Consider the following 25085-nt stretch of genomic DNA (forward strand, 5'->3'; position numbering starts at 1 on the left):
AGATCATGGCATCAAGAGGGAACTGGCCAATACAGGATCGCCTTCAAAGAATGGAGTTGTAGAACGCAAAAACAGGACTGTGGTGGTGATGGCGAGGTCCATGCTAGAGCATCGTGATCTTCCTCATCAACTTTGGGGAGAGGCTGTGGCGACGGCTATCCATACCCTCAACCGGTCTCCAACGACTTCAGTACCTAATATGACTCTGTTTGAGGCATACTTTGGCAAGAAACCTGATGTCTCCCACTTCCGTGTTTTTGGGAGCGATGCGTATGTACATATTCCGAAGAAGCAGAGGGGGAAGCTTGACTTGTCAGCCGGGATGTGGTCTTTGATGAGCATGTTCCAGTATCCACTTCGGGAGTCAGGTGTCACAAAGCTTCCCTCCGAGTGGACCACAGGGGACGGCCCTCGAAGATCGCACAGAGTCCGCGACAAAAGCCATTCAACGAAGCTTCTTCAGGTAAACTATACTTTGATGTCTCGTATCATGCGGGACAAGGAGCCCACTTCCGTTAAGGAAGCCCTTTCAAAGGATCCTTGGAGGAAAGCCATACAGGTGGAACTTGATGCCATCGAGAAGAACAACACATGGGAGTTGGTACCGAGGGCGTCGAAACGGTCAGTCATTGGTGTCAAATGGGTCTTTAAGACCAAATATGCGTCAGATGGGTCGGTGGACAAACACAAAGCCAGACTCGTGGCTAAAGGTTATGCTCAACGGCCAGGTATCGACTACGAGGATACCTTTGCACCGACAGCAAGGATGACCACGATTCGGACCGGTCTTGCCCTTGCTTCTTCTCAGAGGTGGCCTGTGTATCAAATGGATGTAAAATCTGCGTTCCTTAATGGTGACCTGGAGGAGGAGGTGTATGTTGAGCAACCTCCAGGCTTTGTTGTTCCAAGATCAGAAGGGATGGTTTACAGGTTACGTAAGGCCTTGTATGGTCTTAAACAGGCTCCCAGGGCTTGGAATCAAAACATTGATTCCTTCTTTGTTCGGACTAGTATTCAGAGATCAGTTGCAGATCCCAACCTATATCTCTTTCGGGAACGCGGCATGGTTACGATTATCATCCTTTATGTGGATGATCTCATTCTCACCGGCGGTCATGTGGAGCACATCGGCGTGACGAAGGCTACCTTGTCAAAGGAGTTTGAGATGACCGATCTAGGCTTACTCCACTTCTTTTTGGGATTGGAGATCTGGCAGACCCAGAGGGGTTTTTTCATCTCTCGGCAGCAATATGTTCATGAGTTGCTTGAAACCTTTGGGATGGAGAACTGCAAGCCTATTACTTCGCCGATGGACCCGAATACAAAGTTAACTGTTAATGATCCTTGTGAGCCAGTTGATGCCTCTCAGTATCGGAAGCTGGTTGGTTCATTGATCTGGTTGCTAAACACTAGATTGAACTTGAGCTTCTCCGTGGGGCTGTTGAGCTCTTTTATGCAGACACCATTGAAGTCTCATTGGGACGCAGGATTGCAGATCTTGCGGTATCTGCAGAGTACGAAGGATCTAGGACTCTTCTACACAGGAGAGGATGGAGTCAAACTCCAAGGTTGGAGTGACTCAGATTGGGGAGGAGATCCAGACACGAGAAGATCCACTTCAGGTTACAGTTTTACCCTCGGCTCAGGAGCAGTTTCTTGGAGCAGTAAGAGGCAGCCAACTATTGCCTTATCTTCGACAGAGGCAGAGTACCGGGCTGGTTGTGGTGCTGCTTGTGAGCTTGTGTGGCTGCGGAGGCTACTAGGCGAGATTGGGTTTCCACAAAAAGGAGCCCACAATCATCCAATGTGATAACCAGAGTTGTATAGCTATTGCTCGGAACCCGGTCTTCCATGCCCGGATCAAGCACAAAGAGATACAGTACCACTTTGTACGTGAGAAGATCTTGGCTAGTGACATCTTGCTACTTTATTGTTCAATGCGGCGGACCTCTTCACGAAGTCTCTACCTCATGCTATGCTCAGGCAGCACTCCAGCTCCCTAGGATTGGTTTCACAACCAGGAGCTGAGAGGGGATGTTAGAAGTCATCTCCTGTCTTTATTGAGACACCAGGGCCTCTGTTGTGGATGTGCCCGCCCTCGTAGGTGTTTTTCTCATTTTTCCTCACTCCCTATATTTTTTTCCCATTTTTCTATGGCTTGGGTGGCTGCCCTATGGTGGCTGGAGCTCACAGATTCTGGCCGACTGCTACATCAGGTCCATGACTTCACCTATGAGCTCACCGACTCATTATAGCTGGCCGATTGGGTGCCTTCAGCAAGTCGTGGAGGTTTAGGGCCTGTCGGCTGCTTCTAATGCAGGCCGACTGTAGTATGGGGGCCATATAACCCCATTGCTCCCTTGTCATATCATCTTGTATCATTCCGAGATCTTGTGTATATAGAGCAGAGTTACACGCCTGTCTCTCTCCTTCTCTTGTGCTGTCTATTTTGTGCACTCTACTTGCTCTTGTGGTCTCAGATTTGGTTATAATCTCCACTGCGTATTCTGACAAGGCAGACTCAGCCATAATGAAGCCTAGCACTAAGGGAAGTAGCAAATAGAAAGAATTAGTACAGCAAATAAGTAGTTGATAGGGCAAATGCACCGCCAAAGATAGAAAGAATAAGCACAATATCAACTAGCCGCAACTTGGACGAAAAATTCACAATGTGAAATCTGCATGTCCGCTAATACGGCTGAATTATATATCTAGATGAATCCAGGAACATGCCCAAATTCACCTTTTAGGAACGTGCATGTTATATACTCATGATATATAACTATCAACTCCATTATGCATAGTATGGACTAGATACTACGACATCATCAGTGCCCAATAGTGGGTGTAGAACTCTGTATCAAGATATGCTCTCACACACGCACTCCACAGACACACACACACACACACACACACACACACACACACACATAAGAGCATATATTCACAAAGCCCTTTTTTCATAAGTGTGAACTTACTTTGGTTTGCCAAGTGTGAAAACCGTGCCCCTCAAATTTATCGCCCTTAATGGAGTTTGCCATGGTCTAGGTAGGTCTTACATCTTGGACGATTAGCCCGATGGCAGTTTCTAAACCCTTACACATAAGAGCATATGTTCCAAAGCCCTTTTGTCATAAGTGTGAACTTTACTTTGGTTTGCCAAGTGTGGAAACCATGCCCCTCAAATTTATCGCCCTTGATGGAGTTTGCCATGGTCTAGGTAGGTCTTACATCTTGGACAATTAGCCCAATGGCAGTTTCTAAACCCTTACAAATAGAATTAAGGACTTCTAAAAGATCCCTACACCATACAAGTGCATATGAATAGAAAGAAATTTTGAAAAACCCATTTTCTTTGCATAGCCATAATTGTAAGGTTTCTTCTCGTCTTTGGATTTTCTAATATGCTTCTTTGGCTTAACATATTTTGAAATGGATGATTCACAGTCACAGAGTATCTTGACAACCTCTTATTAGCTTGGATTTAAGGATTAGACAATGATTAGTAGCTTGATTAGTGAGAAAAGCTCACTATTTTGATAGCAGAGAATGATGAGCCCTTGGAGCATAAAATTGAGAGCCATTATCAAAACAAAATTGAAAACGTGTCAAGACACACTCAAAACTCTGATTTAACTAAAGTTTTTAAGTCCCTAATCACAACATTAGAAAGATTAATGAAGCCTATAAGCCCTTTGAGCAAAACTGCCCTATGTGAGAGTGCGCAGAGCTGTGGGGGCTTCTAGAGACCATAATACTTCAAATGGAGCATGCCATCGTGTTCGCCGTGCTCAAAAACCCCCAAGGCTACATGGAATTAGCCGGAAATGGCAAGTAGCTGCCGATTAGTTGAAACTGCAAGCGCCTCTTTGTTGACGAATTCGCGCGGCCAGGCGGTGATTTCTAGGAATTGAAGCTATGGAGTTGATCGCCTATGAGCTAGGAAGAGCCTCCAAAAGGAATTCTGTGAGGAGGTTGAGTATGTTGGCTGTAGCAAACGGTTCTTCAACTGTGGTTATACAGGAAGAGTAGCCATGGCTAGTATATTGAATAATATGTGATTAATCTTAAGCATAGGGCTCCTCTAGATTATTCTGCACGAAACTGGGGATGATTACAAGCTTGAGGCTTGAAAGAAAGTGGCAATCTAGATTCAGCCTCATTAGCCCAGGATTAAGAAAAGCATGAGAGATTAGCCTCATTAATACGATCTTCTCCCATAACCTTGCTCTTGTTAGATGCTTTTGCATCAACTTGCTTCCCATCACCATGTGGAGGTCGAGAAAAAGTGTTACCAAATCTGAAATTTCCTATTCCACCTCTTCCATAGACGGTTGGAAATCTAGAAGTACCCATGTGATGAGCAACTCCACTTGAAGATTTGCCCAAAGTTGAAGTGCCAATATCAGCCCTAACTCCATGCCTTGATCCACTAGCATGTGTATATTTTGCCTCATAGATCTCCGCAAGAAGCATGGCCTCCTTGATGGTGTCGAGTCTTTGAGCATCCACATCAACCTTGATGTTGTTTTGCAGCCCTTTGATAAACTTCCTCAATTTGTTTGTACTCCTCACTCAAACCTTCCACATGAAGTGAAAACTTCATAAACTTCTTGTCACGTGCACACCCATCAGGTGTACAAGTGGCATGGCATCATCAGGCATATAATCAGGATATTCATTCAGGCATATATCAGTATGAGCATCATATGGGGGTGTTTCATCACCAACATCAACATTCCAATCATCATGAGCATTGTAAGGCATTCGTGAGCATCAGCCTACAGCATTGCATCAGCCGACAGCATCTATAAACCAGCCGACTGACATTTTTATGGTATTTATGGCATTTTATGGCAGTCGTGAGCATATTCAGCCGGCATCGAAGGGTGGACCTCAGCATTGGAGCAAGGAACAGTCCTCAAAATCAGCATTCAGCCTATTCCTCTCATCCCGAGAAGGATAGTCATCTAGGATAGCATCATAGATCTATTCAGATCTCCTTGTAACCCATTCATCTAATACAGCTGCATTGCATTGCATTGACACTATCTGGCTTTTTCTAAGCATCATTAAGTGCAGTTTAGTTAGACTAAGGTTGTGTTTACGACGGTCAAAGACCTCACATGTCACATTGGTATCAGAGCGTTACAGGGTAACCAACCTTAGATCATTTTCATTCCATCAGTCATTCAGTCACACATCATGTTAATCGCTTCCGCATAGTTAAACCCAGTTCTCAAAATCTTGCAGGCCACCCTTAGGGATTTTCCCTTGGGTATGCATTAGTAACCCATCCATCTGACCACGGGAGCATTTTCCGAGATCATTGAGTCAGTCAAGGACCGCTTGACCAAAGTTCAGGAAGCATATAGTAGACAGGCAAATAAGTCTAGACGAGATGTCCACTTCAAGGAAGGGGATTGGGTCTATTTGCGTATCATGAAACAGAGATTGAAACAAGTGGGCAAACGTTGTCCCAAGCTTTCATTCCGTAGTTTTGGCCCTTTTCCAATAGTTAAGAAGTTAAGTGATGTCTCCATGAAGTTAAAGTTGCCTGCCAGTTGGACAATGCATGATGTTTTCCATGTTTCTTGGCTAAAACCATATGTTGGTCCAGAAGTGTTTGTTGTTTCAGATGAACAGCAGCCAGACGTGGTAGACGAGACAGAAGTTATTGAGCCTGAGCACATCCTTCTTCATCGATGGAAGCATGGTTCTGGTCGACGGATTCGTCAGTTCTATACGAAATTTTGAGATCGAGACACCCACGAAGCGGTATGGCTCGACGAGGAGTTCTTCCAGGAGTACCCCCAGTTATTGGCCGACTACTTGGAAGCCATGAACATGCCGCCAAGCTAATCAGGAGGGAATGTCACATGCACTCTGCACTCAGTGCATGGTGACAAGATGGCTCATCATCAGAAGTGCAACAGTTGTACAGTATTAGAACCCAATAGGATGATATTTGTCGTACGCCGTGACCCATTGTACATCCTCAGTCCAGGATAAGTCAGGCACAAGCTACGTAGGTCATTCCTCAGCCTTAGCGGGTCAATCTCCACCTTAGAGCCTCTGGCAACAACCAGTGAGCCCTTACTAATCTTCAACTTTCCACTACCAAATGTGGTAACATAACCAGCATCATCAAGCTGTCCAGTAGAAAACAGGTTCTTCTTGATCTCAGGCACATGCCTGACATCATGGAGCATAAGCTGTGAGCCATCTTAAAACACAAGCCTCACATCACCTCTGCCAAGAATCTTGCATGCATGGTTGTCACCCAAATAAACTACTCCTTCATTGCCAGCAGTATACCTGACAAACAAGTCTCTGCAACCTGTGACATGAAAGGAGGCACCTGAATCAATGATCCATGAGTGCATACCATGACCATCTCCTGCATGGAGTGAATGGGCATCAAGTGAAGACATGAATAGGACTTCATCCTCACTGTCACCTGCATGTGACACATTGACTTCTTCAATCTTGACTCCACTTTTGCCCTTTGGCTTTGCATCTTTGGCTTCATCTTTGTCTTTGTCTTTTCCTTTGCCCTTTTCCTTTTGATCATTCTTCCATTTGTAGCATTGCTTTTTGAAATGTCCCTTCTTGCCACAATAATGGCATTCCAAGTCCTTTTTGGAGTGGGACTTGCTCCTTCCCTGTTCTTGGCTTTTACCCCTTAGCTGGGATCTCCCACGTGCATTCATTGCATTTGACTTTCCAACAGAGTTGTTCTTCCTGTTCATCTCCTCTTGAAGGAGAGCACCCTCCACATCTGCATATGACAGCATAGCATTTGAATTGCTAGTGGCTGTCTTGAATGTGTCCCAACTCTCTGGCAAAGTGCATAAGAGAAAGGTGGCTTTGAACTCATCATCCATTGCCAACTTTTGATTGATGACCTGGCTGTAAACTCATTTAGATGGGCTGTCATAGACGCCCCTTCCTTCATTTGAAGACCTATGAGTTTCTTCAACCAATACACTTTGCTTGAGGCACTTTGCTGGGCATACAAGTCCTGCAATCTTTGCCACATTCCCCAAGCTGTCTTCTCTTCACGTATGCTAAAAAGTAAAGAGTCTGACACAGACAACATGATGGTGGATCTTGCCAGTTCATCCATATCTTCCCATTCTTCAGCAGTAAGAGAAGTGAGCATTACAACCCTTTCTTTGATGGGCTTGTGCTGCTTCTTCTGGAGCAACACATTATAGCACTGGGTTTGCCAAATGTCATAATTATGTGAGCCTTCAAGCTTCTTGACGTGAAGCAATGAAGAGCTCTCACCTGTGGTTGCCATAGCAATATGCAACCTTTGACACAGTCAATGCCTGACTCCCTGCAAGATGTGCAAACACTGCACCAAAGCACACAAAGTGCTCTCAGTTGTTCTCCCAAAGTTTATCTCCCACTGCGGAAGCACGAATGCAACTCTCCTCCCACTTAATGTGATAAAATCACCAAAATCTGGTTGCTGCAGATTTATGACAGCACCTTAGATGTGCTCTGTTCCCCTTCCAAAATACTGTACAACAGTACTAAGTGCTCACCAATGATGTACCAAATCTGTACCGGCAAGTACAACAGCTGAAAATGAGCCTTTTCCTCACTCAAATCAATGTACAGCCATGCCAAAACTTGTACAAAGTTTACCAAATCTGTACCAACAAGTACAGTAGCAATAAATGCTTTCCTGGCTGTCCAAATGAGTGAAAATCAGACCTTGACAGTCCCCACCACTGCATACAACAGTCCCGGACAGAAATTGAGCAAAAGCCCCTTGACTGCAAGTGGATTTCTAAGGGTTCAAGGCATAAAAGTCTTCCCTGCTGCTTTGCCAAGCTCAACAAGCACAAAATCTTGAAAAGCCCCTTGATTCAAGATCAATTTTTGATCATGAATGGTACATTAATGCACATGAAAGGCATCCAGAGCCTTCACAATGCTTCTCCCTGGCCACATATACATCCAATACATAAAAGCCCCTTGATTTACTGGCACATTGAGTGCTTGACAGGCATCAACACATTGCCCAAAGCATCAAATGCCAGTGCCTGCATGCAAATCAACCCAATTGGCACAAAAGCCCTTTGATTTGCACTCCAATTTCCTGCAATTTAGCCCCGAATGTGAGATTGCTCACATCATACAGCATGTATGAATGCCCAATGGCACAATTACATCAAAAGCCCCAAATGATAACACCCAATTTCCTGCCAATTGACCCGGAATGTGACCAATGTCACCCAATGTTGCCAATTGTGCTCAAATCTGAGCCATTAGGACCTGTACCTGCTCAATTGATGATAATGGACATGCAAATCCCAAAATTGAAGCAAATACCTCTGAAATTTTTTGATTTCTTTGCAGAAAAGGGAGGGGGGGCGGTCGTATTTGCTGGCTCGTGTGCTGATGCTCTGCAGGTACGGATGCTGTATTCGTGCAGGTGGGCGGTAGCGGAGGAGCTCTGCAGCGATCACGCCATGGCGGCCTAATCAGCGGCGTCGGGTTTCTTGCAGGGCTCATGCGTGCTCCAGGTGGAGCGCGGGTGCGCGCAGGGATGAAACCGCAGGCTAGCGGCGAGACGGGGACAGAACTGTAGGCTGGCGGAGCTTCGCTCTAGGCGCCTCACATGCAGCGAGCGCTGCCCCCAGCGAGTCGGGAAGAAGGCGACGGGCTTGAGGGTGGCTCGCCAAGTGGAGTCGCCCATGTAGCCGATGCGGGCGGAGTCTGGGAAAGTGATCTTCACAACGCGCTCCACGTCCTTCACATACTCCTCAAGGGCCAGGGCTCCGATCTGGACGGACACATCCAGCTGCCTCCTCGCCTTGAAGGGCACCAGCTGCGCAACCCACCTCGGCTTCCGCTATATTGACGAAAATAGGGAGGCACCTGCTCTCACCGAAGAGGACCCAGGTGAAACACATGTAGAAGAAGAGTACCCTAGCCTTGGAACCAAAGCTCTGATACCAGTTGAAGGGAGCTAAAGAAGCTCAGCTGAAACAGTTAGGGTTTCATGTGGGAGACACACACAGAGAAGAAGGGAGAGAGAGAGAGAGAGAGAGACGTATGGGGATAAGTCAACTCACAAAGTATGAGTGTGTGACTCCCCTATCACACATGTATATTTGCTCTAGTACACATAGTACACTTAGTACAGTAAAAGTACTAAGTGTACTATGTACCATAAAACTTATGGGCTTGTACACACTATAAGGGTGGGCATAATGCCTTTACCCCAACAGAAACTTCTATGACGGCCCATGGAGCCCATGCAGATAGGGCTGCCCCGTTGGATAGGGGGAAAAGAAAAAGAGAAGACCATGAGCCTCATGCCAGAAAGCTCAATGAATTTAAAGCAGGTGACAAATCTGTTAAGTTTGATGTTTTTCATGGAGAACATGATGCTTCTAAAGTGTTAGCATTTGTGGCACAGTTCGACATTGCTTTTAGTGATGAAGACTTCACTGAAAAGTCTAAAGTACGCCATGCTAGCATGTTTTTGAAAGAGACTGCTGCTCATTGGTGGATCACTGAAAAGATCACCAAGGATCCCATTTGCACCTGGAAGGAATTTAAGGATAGATTCTATGCTCAGTTTTTGCCACCAAATGCGGAGCAAACTCTCACCCAAAAGTGGGACAGGCTCGAGCAAAGAGATAATGAAAGCGTGCAACAATATGTTAACAAGTTCTGGAAAGTGTTGCTAGAAGTAACTCCCTTTATGCAAATCACTGAGGATGAAAGAAAGAGGAAGTTTCGCTCTGGACTGCAACCAGCATATCGTTCGGGCATTTAATTGCACCCGAAACATACTTTGCAACAGCTCACAGCTTCTGCTCTTGCTACGGAGCAATTGGTGCTCAAGATTAAACAGGATCAAGGGTTCAAAGGGGAAAGACAAGGCTGTCCCAAATCTGCAAAAGGGTGGACAGCCACCTAAAAAGAACTTCCAGGAGACCCACAAGGGTGGTAAAGCTAAAAATACCACATCTAAAGATCAGGGCCCAAGGAAGAACAAATTCGGCTTAACCCCGGAGCAAAGAGAGCAATATGCCAAGGATGGAAAATGCTTTTCTTGTGGTAGCAAAGACCCACATGTTTCGACAATGCCCAGATCGCAAACTAAAGCACGAGGACAAGCAAACCAAGGCTAATGTACATGCAGTTCCTGATGTGCAAGGAAATACAAGTCATGATGTAAAAGAGCGGATGGTATGCAAGGCTTTGGGGCAAATCCCGGTGTTTCAGGGCCTTTGAGGGGAGACTGGAGCCACCAGCAGAGACTGTTCGGGGGATTTGGCAGGAGTTGATCCACACCTTGCGGGGATAGTACGACCGCATTCGGGGCGACTCGGATGAGGCGATCTTGCGGCGCCAGGCCTTTCACACCACCTGGCGCAGCGGCCCCTTCTATACCCTTCACGCGGGGTCCCCCCCTGGCACTACAAGCCACCTGTTTGGCTCTTCCCCCCTCCTATTGTATGATATAGCCATTCAGTTCTTTGTACTGATACTTGTACTTTTCAGCACCTAGGGAGAGTCTCCCTGGCTTGCCTGCTTTGTTCTCTACTCTGTTTTTCTTGTGAGCAGGAGAGGATCTTTTGTAGCCCTACGGGCGTTTTTTATAACTAATGAAAGGATCTTTTCTCGGGGGGGGGAAAAAAAGGCTTGGGAACAAATCAAGGATCAGCCCGCCTTATTCATGTTTGATGACTGTGCAACCGATAACTTCATCTCTATGCAAACGGCAGCTACTTTGGGTATTGAGGTTGAGAACATGGGACCTCAGATTGAAGCCGAAGCTGCATTTATTGGTAAAGAGGTGCTAGTTACCCCATTGATAGAGAAGTTGCGCATCCATATCCAGGGCTACCTTGATAATGAACATTTCCTAGTTGCTCCACTAAATGGATGTGATGTCTTGTTGGGCAAGCCATGGCATCATAGGCTTGAGCCCCGCAAAGAGTACAAGACTAATATGATTTCTTTTATGCATAAAGGCCGCATGCATTTTATTGATGCTGGCAAAGAAGGGGATTCCATCCCACTTGTATCACACATCCAAATTAATAAGGCAATGAAAAAGAGTCTTTCTGTGTACTTGGTTTTTGTTAGTGATAGCCTTGTGCCAAATCATCAAAATGTGGATGCTATGTCTAATGATAGGCTGAATTTTCTTCATGCATTCAACGACTATTTTGCTGATACTTTGCCAAGAGAATTACCTCCCCAAAGGCCCGAAGATCATCGCATAGATCTTGTGCCAGGTAGTTCTCCACCCAACAAACCCGCATATCGAGTGAGTGCTGCACAACAAGAAGAAATCATGAAGCACACCTTATTGCTCTCCTGTACTCCTTGTTCAAAAGGACAGATCATTCCGTATGTGTGTGGACTATAAAGCTTTAAACAAGCTTACCATCAAGAACAGATTCCCAATTCCGCGAATTGATGATATTTTGGATAAGCTTGATGGTTCGGCTTGTTTTAGCCGACTTGACCTGAAGAGTGGTTATCACCAGATACGAGTGGTGCCACAAGATGTCCATAAAACTGCATTCAGGACAGCCTTCGGATTATATGAATTTTTGGTAATGCCTTTTGGTCTCACCAATGCTCCTGCTACGTTTAATCAAATGATGGATAGGATATTCCGACCCCATCACAAATTCACAAGAGTATTCTTTGATGATATCTTGGTTTTCTCCAAGAATGAGCAGGAACACAGAACTCATTTGGTCACAGTGTTCGAAGAGTTGCGGAAGCATAAACTTTTCATTAATGCCAAGAAAAGTGAGTTCTTCCTTTCAGAGATTCATTATCTGGGTCATATTGTATCCAAAGATGGAGTTACAATGGATCCTGCAAAGATAGAGACCATTCGAAATTGGCCCGAATTGCAAAACGTACATCAAGTACGTAGTTTTCTGGGATTATGTTCGTATAAAAGGCGTTTCATAAGGCATTTTGCTATGATAGCCTCCTCTACATGATCTCACCAAGAAGACTTGCACAAGTCATTCGTAGTTGAATGTGATGCTTGTGGTGATTGTATAGGAGTTGTCCTAAATCAAGAAGGGCATGCAGTTGCATACGAGAGCCGTCGTTTGCATGATGCTGAGCTTCATATGGATATCTATGAGAAAGAGCTCTTGGCTGTAATTCACGTCTTAAAGATATGGAAACATTATCGTCTTGGGGCTGAATTTGTAGTCAAGACAGATCATCAAAGCTTGAGATATTTTCTAGCTCAAACAAAGCTTTCCGAGAAGCAGATGAGAATGGCAAACTTTCTTTCCATGTTTCATTTTCAGATTGTGCATACTCCAGGAAAGAAAAATGTGGTGGCCGATGCATTATCCAGGAGGCCTTATGTAGCTGCAGTCTCACTGGCCTCTCATGGGAACTTATCTGCTATGAGAGATTTGTACCATTTGGATGCTGATTTTTGCCATATATGGACTGATTTGATGGCTGGTCATTCACATGCCTCTTATGCTATCAACGAGGGTTATCTTATGAAGGATAATTGCCTTTGTGTGGTGAAGGATAATTGCCTTTGTGTGGTGAAGGATTTGCGTCCAAAGGTTATGGACGAATGTCACGCTCCACCTTATGCTGGTCATAGAGGTATTATGCCTACTACACGCATGATTCAGAGATATTTCTTTTGGCCAAGCATGCGTAAAGACATTGAGGCTTATGTACGTGCATGTATTACTTGTCAAAAGGTGAAATTTGATAGGCAAAAACCTCCAGGTTTGCTTTAGCCATTGCCTATTCCCTCGCAACCTTGGGAAAGTATTACTATGGATTTTATTATGGATTTGCCTAGATCCCAGCAGGGGAATGATGCTATTTGGACCATTGTGGACAGATTTAGCAAGCAAGCTCATTGCTTGCCCGTCAAGAAAACCATTAAAGCTGATCATATGGTAAAGCTTTTTCTTGCTAATATTTTCAAGCATCATGGTATACCTAAATCCATTGTTGGGGATAGAGATCCCAAGACTACAAGCCTCTTTTGGAGGGCTTTATTTGATAGTATGGGTACTAAACTTGAGTTTTCATCAGCTTATCATCCCCAAACGGATGGCCAAAGTGAAGCTACAAATTCAGCCGTGTTGGATTTATTGAAGTGTTATGTGGCAGATCAAAAGACTGCATGGGAGAAGTATCTTCCACTCGTTGAGTTTGCCTATAGCAATACAATCCATGCCTCCACGGGAAAGGCTCCGTTTGAGATTATCTATGGCAGAGTGGTATTGCCACCCATCCTTCGTACAAAGGATGAGATTTTGCAGCTGATGAATATGTTCGTGGTTTGGATGTAGCCTTTGGTCAAGTGCGGACAGCCATTGCAAGGTCTCAAGATAAGCATAAAATGGCTGCTGACAAGCATAGAAGGGACATGCAAGTCAAAGAAGGTGATTGGGTTTTGTTGAAATTTGAGAAGGCTAGGCTTCGGAAAAGGCCAGGACGAGAAGGATCATATCCTAAGCTTTCTCCTCGCTATTATGGACCCTTCAAGGTGATTCAGAAGATCAATGAAGTGTCCTACAGGCTTGCTTTACCTAGTCACTGGAAGATTCACAATGCTTTTCATGTGAGTCTATTTCGGAAATATGTGGGGCCAGACCTTGATGAGCCTGTCACAAAAGATTCGCCAGAGATTGAAGAGCTTGAGGAGATCCTCCAGCCAGAACAGATTGTTTTTCACAAGGAGAGAAAGCTACCTACAAGAAAGCTTTCCAGGCGATACCTTGTGAAGTTTAAGAATTATTTGCCTGTTGATGCCAAGTGGATAAATGAGGACTATTTTGTTGATTACCCACAGTTGTTGCAGGCATATCTTGAGGCTTTTCAGTTGAGGACAACTCTTTAGAAGCCCGGGGGGATGTCACCAATTGGCCGACCATTTGGTCCATCTCCAGTTTTTGTGTCTCGTTCACTTGAGGCCAGGCCGGTGTCTCATGTGAAGAGGCCAGTATTTTGCTGACATGGACAGGAGCCAGACTGGTGCAACCCGTGTATGACCTGGACTGTGTTCGATCCATGGAATTGTCACGCCATGGAAGAGCCAGTATTCGTGCCGGGTCTTACCTATGGGACTTTCACTCCATAGGGAAGCTCGTGCCTGGAACTGTGTCTTACCTATGAGACTGTCACTCCATAGGAAGACCAGGATTTATGTTTTACGTCGTGCCATTTTTGTGCCGACAGATATTTTGTACTTGTTCCATGAACGGGAGATATATCCATGATACTATTTGCACATGCACTCATGTTTTGCATGTTTGAAACTGTTCGCATGACTTGTATTTTGTGTTTGCCTGCTTGACATGTCACTTACTGAGCGGGGACACCTGCCAGTGAGTCGTGAAGTCTGCTCTGTCTTCTGACGAGTTTTGGTGCATGTGAACAAGTGGTAAGTATATTGCACATGTTAGTTTAATACTTTAATCTCTAACCTTTTGATTTATAAGGTTATATGTTCACATACACTTAAAAGTGGGCACCCACTTTGGGCACCCACTTAGGGGCCAAGGTGGGTAAGTTGTGTGTGTGTGGGAGTGGGTGCATGGTCACCTACCCACACCCCCTTAGAACTGGCCGCCCACATGCAAACGTGGGTAGCCAGCCACAACACAATAGTGCAACTCCCTCTCTAATTTTTATAAAAAAAATAAGCCACCACCTCCATCGAACACAGAACCGGCGATCGTTTCTACAGGCTGCGCATGCTCCTCCGCTTCAGGCAGTTCCTTCAGCCTACTACTCCTCGTGGCATCCAGGCGCTTACTGAACTCCTGCGCATGTTTTCCCAGGCTGCGTTCCTGTATAACCTGGCGGCCATCTTCTCAAGCTACGCCACCCACCACAGCAGGCGGCTGTGCGTTCATCGCTAGCAGCTGTACTTTTATAGTCAGGCGGTTGTGCACTGCTACCTGACAGCTGCAGCTCCTAAAGTTGGTGGCTGCGCATGTCCTCCCCAACAACCTGCATTTCTGCCTCACAGGCGGCTGTCCCTCTCATGCCGGCAGCGTTCCAGCTTCAGCAGGCGGCTGCCCACTGTGTGTGTCCTCTTCCGCTAACTGAGCACTACAGGCCGACGGCTGCAGGCTGCCATGCCTTTTCCACTATAGCCTGGCAACCATACAGGCTGTGTGTGTGTCACCACCATACAAGTTGCAATGCCTTCACAGCAGGCCCCTGTGTATCTATCTACAGCGGCTGCTCCTCTTCTCCTTTGTAGGCGGTTATACCTCCTTTCCATAGGCGGTGTTTTCCTTCTTCAAGTGGCTACATCTGGTGTCCCTCTCAAGCAGCTGCACACAGACACCATGGGTATTGGACTTCCTTCCGCCATCCACAAGTAAGTGAATTTTCAGATTTAAGTAAGGTACTTTGTGATAAATCTGATAAAGGATTCTCTCCACGGCAACACCCGTTCGGTTCCAGGTAGTCCAAGCTCTTGGAGAACCTCGGTCCAAAGGTGCTGAGATCGGAAGAGCCATGCGTTAGTACGGGAGCGCCTATTTGTGCGTGGTCTTGGAACACCAGTTGGGCGCTCTCCACGGAGTCCAATGAAAGCAGAGGACCGTAGAGATTGGACCACGCTAGTGGTCGTTCTGCTTCGAATATCTACTTCGAGCCTATTTGTTTGGTACTGTATTCATTTGTACATGGACATCATTTGGTTCTTGGAACCCATGGAGCATTGTATTTGTTAAATACTCCCAATAAATATATCATATATTGAGGGGGAGGTCGGCCCGTTCCGACCCCAGTGCTGGTGTCCATCTACCTCATTTCATTTCATTTCGATTTCAAGTTGTTATTAAGTTGTCCATTTCAAATTGTGATATTAAGTTGTGCTATTACGCGTGTGGGTGTCCAACGGAGTCTTTCCCACTTGACGGGATCGGTTTCACAAGCTAATTGGCGAGCTAAGTTAGGGATAGACTAACGGGCGGGCACCCAAGTATGGACGGGCAGACGCCCAAGTGTGGATGCCCGATGACCGGCCAAGAGCCTATAAAAGGGTGGCCAAGGTTAGTCATTAGTCATATAGAGTCTCGCGTGACTTTGTGAGAGCTCTATGGTCAGGAGCCTAGATCTAGTGCAGACGTGCACCTGCTGCATGCAGCCCAGGCCGGCAGCAATCTCGAAGCCCGCGAGGGTAGCTTCGTGGCGGTATGGGACGTCACGAGGTAGATATTGGTCAATACGTCCATCTAGTTCGCTCAGCTCGTGGCTCGGTTGGGACAGCCATGAATGGGAGAGACAATTAGGGTTAGAGATTCATGTGGGAGACATACACAGAGAGAAGAAGGGAGAGAGAGAGAGTTGTGGGGATAAGTCAACTCACCAAGATGAGTGTGTGACTCCTCTATCACACATGTATATTGCACTAGTACACATAGTGCACTTAGTACATTAAAAAGTACTAAGTGTACTATGTACTATAACTTATGGGCTTGCACACACTATAAGGGTGGGCATTATGCCTTTACCCCAACAACCTCCCACTTAAAGACAAAGTGCCCTTAAATGAAGGAAAAGAAAAATCAGCATTTACATGATAATATACAAGGCCATATCAAGGCTGAAACTGGCCTCATCCAATGCCCATCAAGTGTTTGCAATGAGCAAACCGCTCCGGAGGCAAACTCTTTGTCAACAGATCAGCCGGGTTGTCATCCGTATGAATCTTAACAAGCTGAATTTGCTTGTTCTCTATCACCTCTCTGATGAAGTGATACTTCACATCCACATGCTTCGTCTTTGCATGAAAGACAGGGTTCTTTGCCAATTGGATGGCACTCTGACTGTCACAATGCAACAATGGAATATCCCCTGTATAACCCAAATCAACCACTAACCGAGATAGCCATAATGCCTCCTTGCAAGCCTCTGTGGCTGCAATATACTCGGCCTCTGTAGTAGATAAGGCAATGCACTTCTGCATCCTGGATATCCATGACACAACACCTCCTGTGAATGTAAACACATAACCGGTAGTAGACTTCCGGTTATCTGGATGACCGGCATAATCCGAATCCGTGTAACCATGCACTAATGCATCCTGTTTGCCAAAGCAAATGCACATATCCTGTGTGCCCTTCAGGTATCTCATGACACCTTTCACTGCTTCCCAATGCTTCTTGCCAGGGTTGGCCATGTATCTAGAAACCACTCCCACTGCAAATGCAATGTCCGGCCTAGTAGCAACCATGGTATACATGAGACTGCCACAAGCTGAAGCATACGGAATCTTGGCCATATCAGCCCTGCCACTATCTGACTGTGGGCTGTCCATAGCACTGAGTTTCACATATGGAGGCAAAGGAGTACTAGTCTTCTTCCCCCCGTCCATATTGAACCTCTGCAAAACTTTGCCAATGTATTCCTTCTGAGACAAATACAACACATGCTGATTTCTGTCCCGAAGTATCCGCATACCCAAAATGTGATTTGCATCACCCAAATCCTTCATATCAAAGGTTTGATGCAGCCTCTGCTTCAAGGCATCCATCTCTTTACGAGATTTCCCGGCAATCAACATATCATCAACATACAAGATGAGGATCAATAGACTGCCATCCAAAGCTTTCTTGGTGTATAAGCAGTGATCTATGTCACTTCTCCTGAATTTCTGGGATTTCATGAATGTATCAAATTTATGATACCATTCCCTTGGGTGCCTGTTTGAGCCCATAAAGACTCTTTTTCAGCTTGCATACAAGCTTCTCCTTTCCACTTACTGGATAACCCTCTGGCTGTTGCACATATATCTCCTCATGGAGATCACCGTGAAGAAAAGCAGTCTTCACATCCATCTGAATCAAGTCCAGATCATCATGTGCAACCAAAGCTAACACAGCTTTAAGTGTGGTCATTTTGACCACTGGAGAGAAGATCTCCTCAAAGTCCACACCATATTCCTGCTTGAAGCCCTTAGCCACTAACCTGGCTTTGTATCTTGGCTTAGCATCTGTGCAACTTTGAGCCTGTAAACCCATTTGCATGGCAAAACCTTCTTGCCTGCAGGCAAATGCACCAACTTCCATGTACCATTTTTGTGCAGAGAATCCATCTCTCACTTCATGGCACGCTCCCAAAGAGCCTTGTCTGCCCTTTGTAAAGCCTCCTTATAACATGAGGGCTCCCCACAGTCAGTGAGCATCAAGTAGTCAACCCCTAGAACAAACCTGTCAGGGGCCCTGGAGGGTCTTGTGGACCTCCGTACCCAATGACCATCATTTGCAGCTTGCTGTCCAGCCTGCATATCACCCATTGGTGGCTCCTGTTCCATGCCATAAGGCTGAAAAATCATGCCCGGTATCTCCTCTAACTGTGGCATATCCATAGGGATATCTTCTGCCATGTCTCGCTGTCCATTTGGACCATTTTCAGCACCATTTAAGGACTGGTTTTGCTGCTGTAATGGCTGATTTACAGCCCTTGGTTGTTGTCCATGATGTCCATCATCATCAAAGATGACTCTGCCAGGCTCCTGTTGCCTTGCAGGCTCCTTATACATGCATGTTTCATCAAAAATGACATCATTGCTGCGTATAATCTTTCTATTCACGGGATCCCAAAGTCTATACCCCATTTCACCTTTGTCACCATATCCTAGGAATATGCATTTGTGAGACTTAGGATCAAGTTTGGTGTGCATTTCCCTGCGTATGTGCACGTACGCAACGCAACCAAACACTCTCAAGTGCTTGTATGACGGAGGCTTCCCTGTCCATACTTCTTCTGGCACTTTCCCACCAAGCCTCGTGTTAGGTGACCTGTTTATAAGATGAACAGCTGTCATAACAGCTTCAGCCCAAAAACCATGAGGTAATGCAGCATGTGACAACATAGAACGGACCTTCTCCTGAATGGTCATGTTCATCCTCTCTGCTGTCCCGTTTTGTGGAGGATCATAAGGAGTAGAGAGCTCCCTCTTGATGCCTTTAGCATCACAAAAGTCCTGAAACTGTTTGGACATATACTCTCCACCATTGTCGGAACGCAAAGCCTTCAGTGTTTTGCCAGTTTGATTCTCAACAAGAGCAACAAACTTCTCAAACACTGAGAATATATCACTCTTCAAACGAAGAGGATAAACCCACACCTTGCGTGTGGCATCATCAATAAAAGACACAAAATATTTTGCCCCTCCCAAAGAAAGCTGAGGCATCTCACATACATCTGTATGCACAAGCTCTAACTGAGCATCTTTCTGTCCAAGAGCTTACTTGTGGGGGCACTGCAGTTGCCTGCCATACATACAATGCTCACAAAACTGAAAACTTGAAAACTTTAGAGAAGGCAAGTAATCCAAACGAGACAATTGCTCCATTCCTTTGACACTCATGTGTCCCAACCGGCTATGCCACATAGAGATTTCCGGCAACTCGGTTGCATTTACATTAGCATGGTGACAAACACCTGCATGCATGAAGTAAAGAGTGTCCACCTTAGAGCCTCTGGCAACAACCAGTGAGCCCTTACTAATCTTCCACTTTCCACGACCAAATGTGGTAACATAATCAGCATCATCAAGCTGTCCAGTAGAAAGCACGTTCTTCTTGATCTCAGGCACATGCCTGACATCATGGAGCATAAGCTGTGAGCCATCTGAAAACACAAGCCTCACATCACCTCTGCCAAGAATCTTGCATGCATGGTTGTCACCCAAATAAACTACTCCTTCATTGCCAGCAGTATACCTGACAAACAAGTCTCTGCAACCTGTGACATGAAAGGAGGCACCTGAATCAATGATCCATGAGTGCATACCATGACCATCTCCTGTAAGAAGTGAATGGGCATCAAGTGAAGACGTGAAAAGGACCTCATCCTCACTGTCACCTGCATGTGACACATTGATTTCTTCAATCTTGACTCCACTTTTGCCCTTTGGCTTTACATCTTTGTCTTTGTCTTTGCCTTTTCCCTTTTCCTTTTGATCATTTTTCCATTTGTAGCATTGCTTTTTGATGTGTCCCTTCTTGCCACAATAATGGCATTCCAAGTTCTTTTTGGAGCGGGACTTACTCCTTCCCCGTTCTTGGCTTTTACCCCTTTGCTGGGATCTCCCACGTGCATTCATTGCATTGGACTTTCCAACAGAGTTGTTCTTCCTGTTCATCTCTTCTTGAAGAAGAGCACCCTCAACATCTGCATATGACAGCATAGCATTCAAATTGCTAGTGGCTGTCCTGAATGTGTCCCAACTCTCTGGCAAAGTGCATAAGAGAAAAGTGGCTTTGAACTCATCGTCCATTGCCAACTTTTGATTTATAACTTGGCTGACAATACCATTAAACTCATTTAGATGGGCTGTCATAGACGCCCCTTCCTTCATCTGAAGACCTATGAGTTTCTTCAACCAATACACTTTGCTTGAGACACTTTGCTGGGCATACAAGTCCTGCAATCTTTGCCACATTCCCCAAGCTGTCTTCTCTTCACGAATGCTGAAAAGTAAAGTGTCTGACACAGACAACATGATGGTAGATCTTGCCAACTCATCCATATCTTCCCACTCTTCAGCAGTAAGAGAAGCGGGCATTACACCCCTTTCTTTGATAGGCTTGTGCTGCTTTTTCTGGAGCAACACATTATAGCACTGGGTTTGCCAAATATCATAGTTATGTGAGCCTTCAAGCTTCTTGATGTGAAGCAATGAAGAGCTCTCACCTATGGTTGCCATAGCAATATGCAATCTGTCAATGCCTGACTCCCTACAAAATGTGCAAACACTGCACCAAAAGCACACAAAGTGCTCACAGTTGTTCTCCCAAGCTTTATCTCCCACTGCGGAAGCAAGAATGCAACTTTTCTCCCACTGTATGTGATAAAATCACCAAAATCTGGTTGCTGCAGATTTAGGACAGCACCTTAAATGTGCTATGTTGCCCTTCCAAAGTACTGTACAGCAGTACTAAGTGCTCACCAATGATGTACCAAACCTGTACCGGCAAGTACAGCAGCTGAAATTGAACCTTTTCCTCACTCAAATCAGTGTACAGCCATGCCAAAACTTGTACAAAGTTGTATCAAATCTGTACCAGCAAGTACAGTAGCAATAAATGCTCTCCTGGCTGTCCTAACGAGTGAAAATCAGACTTTTACAGTCCCGAACACTGCATACAACAGTTCCAAACAGAAATTGGGCAAAAGCCCCTTGACTGCAAGCTGATTTCTGAGGATTCAAGGCATAAAAGTCTTGCCTGCTGCTTTGCCAAGCTCAACAAGCATAAAACCTTGAAAAGCCCCTTGATTTAAGATCAATTTCTGATCATACATGGTACATTAACACACATGAAGGCATCCAGCGTCTTCACAGTGCTTCCCCCTGGCCACATATACATCCAGTACATAAAAGCCCCTTGATTTACAGGCACATTGAGTGCTTGACAGGCATCAACACGTTGCCCAAAGCATCAAATGCGAGTGCCTGCATGCAAATCAATCCAATCGGCACAAAAGCCCCTTGATTTGCACTGCAATTTGCTGCAATTTTGCCCGAATGTGCGATTTGTCACATCATACAGCATGTATGAATGCCCAATTGCACAAATACATCAAAAGCCCCAAATTTTGACATCCAATTTCCTGCAAATTGATCCTGATTGTGACCAATGTCACCCAATTTTGCCAATTTTGCTCAAAAATTGAGCAATTTGGCACCTGTTACCTGCTCAATTGATGATTGTACCTGCACAATTGCAAATCCCCAAAAAAAATTGAAGCATGTACCTTTGAAATCAGCTGATTTCTCTTTTCGTTGCAGGAAAGAGGGTGATGAATTTGCTGCTGCTGTATTGATGCAGGTCTTGCAGGTTGTGTGGAGCGTGAAATAATTCAACTGCGAAGGTGGTGAAGCTATGGCCGCTACAACTGCTGCAACATCTCTAGCAGCTTCATTTCTGGAGTCTTCAACGCAGGAGCTGTCGTCTACCTCCAAGTCTTTCGGTGTGGGCTGCTCGCTTCTCAGCGTACAGAGTATTCGTGCAGGTGGCCTATATTAGCAACAGATACTACTGCCACGTTGCCACGTTTTCTTTGGGAAAAAAAAAACGGGGAGAGAGAGAGAGTTGTGGGGATAAGTCAACTCACCAAGATGAGTGTGTGACTCCCCTATCACACATGTATATTGCACTAGTACACATAGTGCACTTAGTACATTAAAAAGTACTAAGTGTACTATGTACTATAACTTATGGACTTGTACACACTATAAGGGTGGGCATTATGCCTTTACCCCAACAAGCCAAGTCTTGTGGGCTTGCCCACGGCTGTCGAGTTTGGGAGGTGAGTCAAGCTTGCACCCCCTTCACGTTTGTTCGTTTGTTTGTAGGTTTTGAGTCTTGTACCAGGAGCGTTCTACGAGGAGATCCTATGGGGATTTGACAGTATGTGTTCATCTTCGATTTCTAGAACATAATCCAAAATATCTAAAACTAGAAAATCACAGTCCACAAACTTCTTGAGCCAAGAAAAATGGAAAGTTGGATGAATGCTACCCCAAGAAGGCGGTAACTTATAACTGAGAGATGAGTTCTTCTTAATAATACAAAAGGGTCCATAATATCTTGGGCGAAGCTTTGGGAAGACTGATTTCACTGTCTTGTATCGATGAGGGGCAATATATAATAATACCAAGTCTCCTCCTTGAAATTCAATGTGACGACGATGCTTATTAGCTGTGCGTTGATATTGCTCTTGGACGCTGACCATCTTATCCTTAATCTGTAATAGAATATCTTGCATTTCCTGAATGAGTTGGTCTGCTAAAGCCACTTTATGTTGAAGAACCAAGTTAGCAGGAACAAGGGGAGTATGGCCATAAGCTACTTCAAAAGGTGTCATTCCAATAGCTGAATGATAAGAATTATTATAAGCGAATTCCACCAAAGGTAAATATTCTTCTCATGAAGCTAATCGAGACTGAACACAATGACGCAGCATTTCTTCCAGAATCTGATTAACTCGTTTCGTTTGTGCATCTGTTTGTGGATGATAAGCAGAGCTAAAGAGTAAATTTGTACCAAGAGACTTAATATCGAAGTCCAAAAATGTCCTGTAAACTTTGGATCTCGATCAGAAACTATAGATTTGGGCAATCCATGAAGTTTGAAGATATACTGTATGAACAGTACTACAATATCTAAAGCCTAGGCTGCTTTCTTGCACGGAATGAAATGTGCCATTTTAGAAAATCTGTCAACCACCACAAGAATCTGTGTATTGCCTTTAGAAGAAGGTGGCAATGAAGTGATAAAATCCAAAACTAATACTTTCCCAATGATAAAATCCAAACTAATACTTTCGCAAAGTTGATTGGGAACTGGAAGTGGTTGAAGAAGACCAACTGGAACTTGTCTACTAGCTTTCATACGTTGGCACGAGAGACATGCTGTAACAAACTTAATAACATCTTGCTTCATTTGAGGCCAATGGTATGTAGCTATCAAAAGACGATGTCTTGTTGATGCCTGGGTGTGAAGCATAAGTGACCTCGTGATGTTCTTTCACCAATACTCTTCGAACATGAGTATCATGAGGTACACAAATACAATCATGATAATATAATAAACCGTCCACTATTGTATATGCTCCATAAATCTTCAAGTCGGAAGGAGTTGTATTCTGAGAATTGAGAATTCGAAATGCATTTCCAAAATCACGATCCTTTGAATAATGGTCCTTGAAACTTTGAGGTATATCCATTTCAACTGTAGAAATAGCCAAGACCAAAGCTGGCGGCATACGACTAAGAGCATCCGCAACCACATTGGTAAGACCAAAAACATACTCAATTGTCATATGAAAATTGGCTAAGAATTCGACCCAACGCACTTGCCTAGCATTCATAACTGGCTGCGTGAAGATATATTTCAAAGAATGATGATCTGTTTTCACCACTAAATCCGCGCCAAGGAGATAATGTTTCCATGCACCATAGGCATGAACAATAGCCAAAAATTCCTTGTCATATATCGGGTATCTTACTTGAATTGCAGAGTGATTATGACTATCAAACGCAATAGCACGTCCTTGTTGCATCAAGACGGCACCAGTGGCAATATCAGAAGCATCCGTGTAAACATCAAAGGGGAGAGTAGGGTCAAGAATAGCCATGATAGGAGTTGTTGTCAAAGTTGTCTTTAAATTTTCAGAAGCTTGTGTTGCGGCTTCAGTCCACTTGAATGCAAGAACAAACTTTAGAAGTTCTGTGAGAGGAGCAGCCATTTCAGAAAATCGATGAACCTTTGTGTGATAGAAGTTGGCAAGTCCCAAGGAAGAACGAACATCATGGATGTTTGTGGGAGTTGGCCAATTGACAATAACCTGTATTTTCTTTGGATCCACGGAAATACCGTCTGCTAAAACATGATGTCCAAGGTACTCCAAGGATGTCTTGAAGAATTCACTTTTGCTTGGATAATATAAAGAGCATTATCACGAAGCACCTGGAAAACGATCTTCAGATGTGCCTTGTGTTCTTCCATATTACGACTAAACACCAGGATGTCGTCAAGATAGATAATGACTAACTGGTCCAGAAAAGGACGAAAAAGCTCATTCATCAAACTCATAAATGTTGTAAGGACATTGGTTAACCCGAATGACATGACCAGGTACTCATAATGACCATATTTAGTGCGAAAAGCTGTCTTATATTCATCACCTTCGCGAATGCGAATCTGATGATATCCAAACTTAAGATCAATTTTGGAGAAGACCTTTGCATGAAGCAATTAATCAAACAATTCATCAATGCGAATCTGATGATATCCAGACTTAAGATCAATTTTGGAGAAGACCTTTGCATGAAGCAATTAATCAAACAATTCATCAATGCGCGGAAGAGGATACTTATTCTTGACAGTCAACTTATTAAGGGCACGATAGTGGATGCAAAGGCGCATAGACTTATCCTTCTTTTTCACCAAAAGTTCTAGAGCTCCAAAAGGGCTTTTGCTTGGTCGAATATGTCCTTTCTCCAAAAGTTTAGTAAGTTGTCGCCGTATCTCCTAAGATTCTGTAAAAGAAACTCGATA

General features: G+C 44.7%; 1 protein-coding gene across 1 annotated transcript in view; it reads right to left on the minus strand.

Moving 5' to 3' along the window:
• Nucleotides 1-25085, minus strand: part of LOC147617573 (uncharacterized) — a 63466-nt gene that overhangs the window by 20663 nt on the left and 17718 nt on the right. The window lies entirely within an intron of this gene.

This window comes from Cibotium barometz, chromosome 36 (genome assembly GCF_041138505.1).
Source record: "Cibotium barometz isolate CiBa-2024 chromosome 36, ASM4113850v1, whole genome shotgun sequence".
Lineage (NCBI taxonomy): Eukaryota > Viridiplantae > Streptophyta > Polypodiopsida > Cyatheales > Cibotiaceae > Cibotium > Cibotium barometz.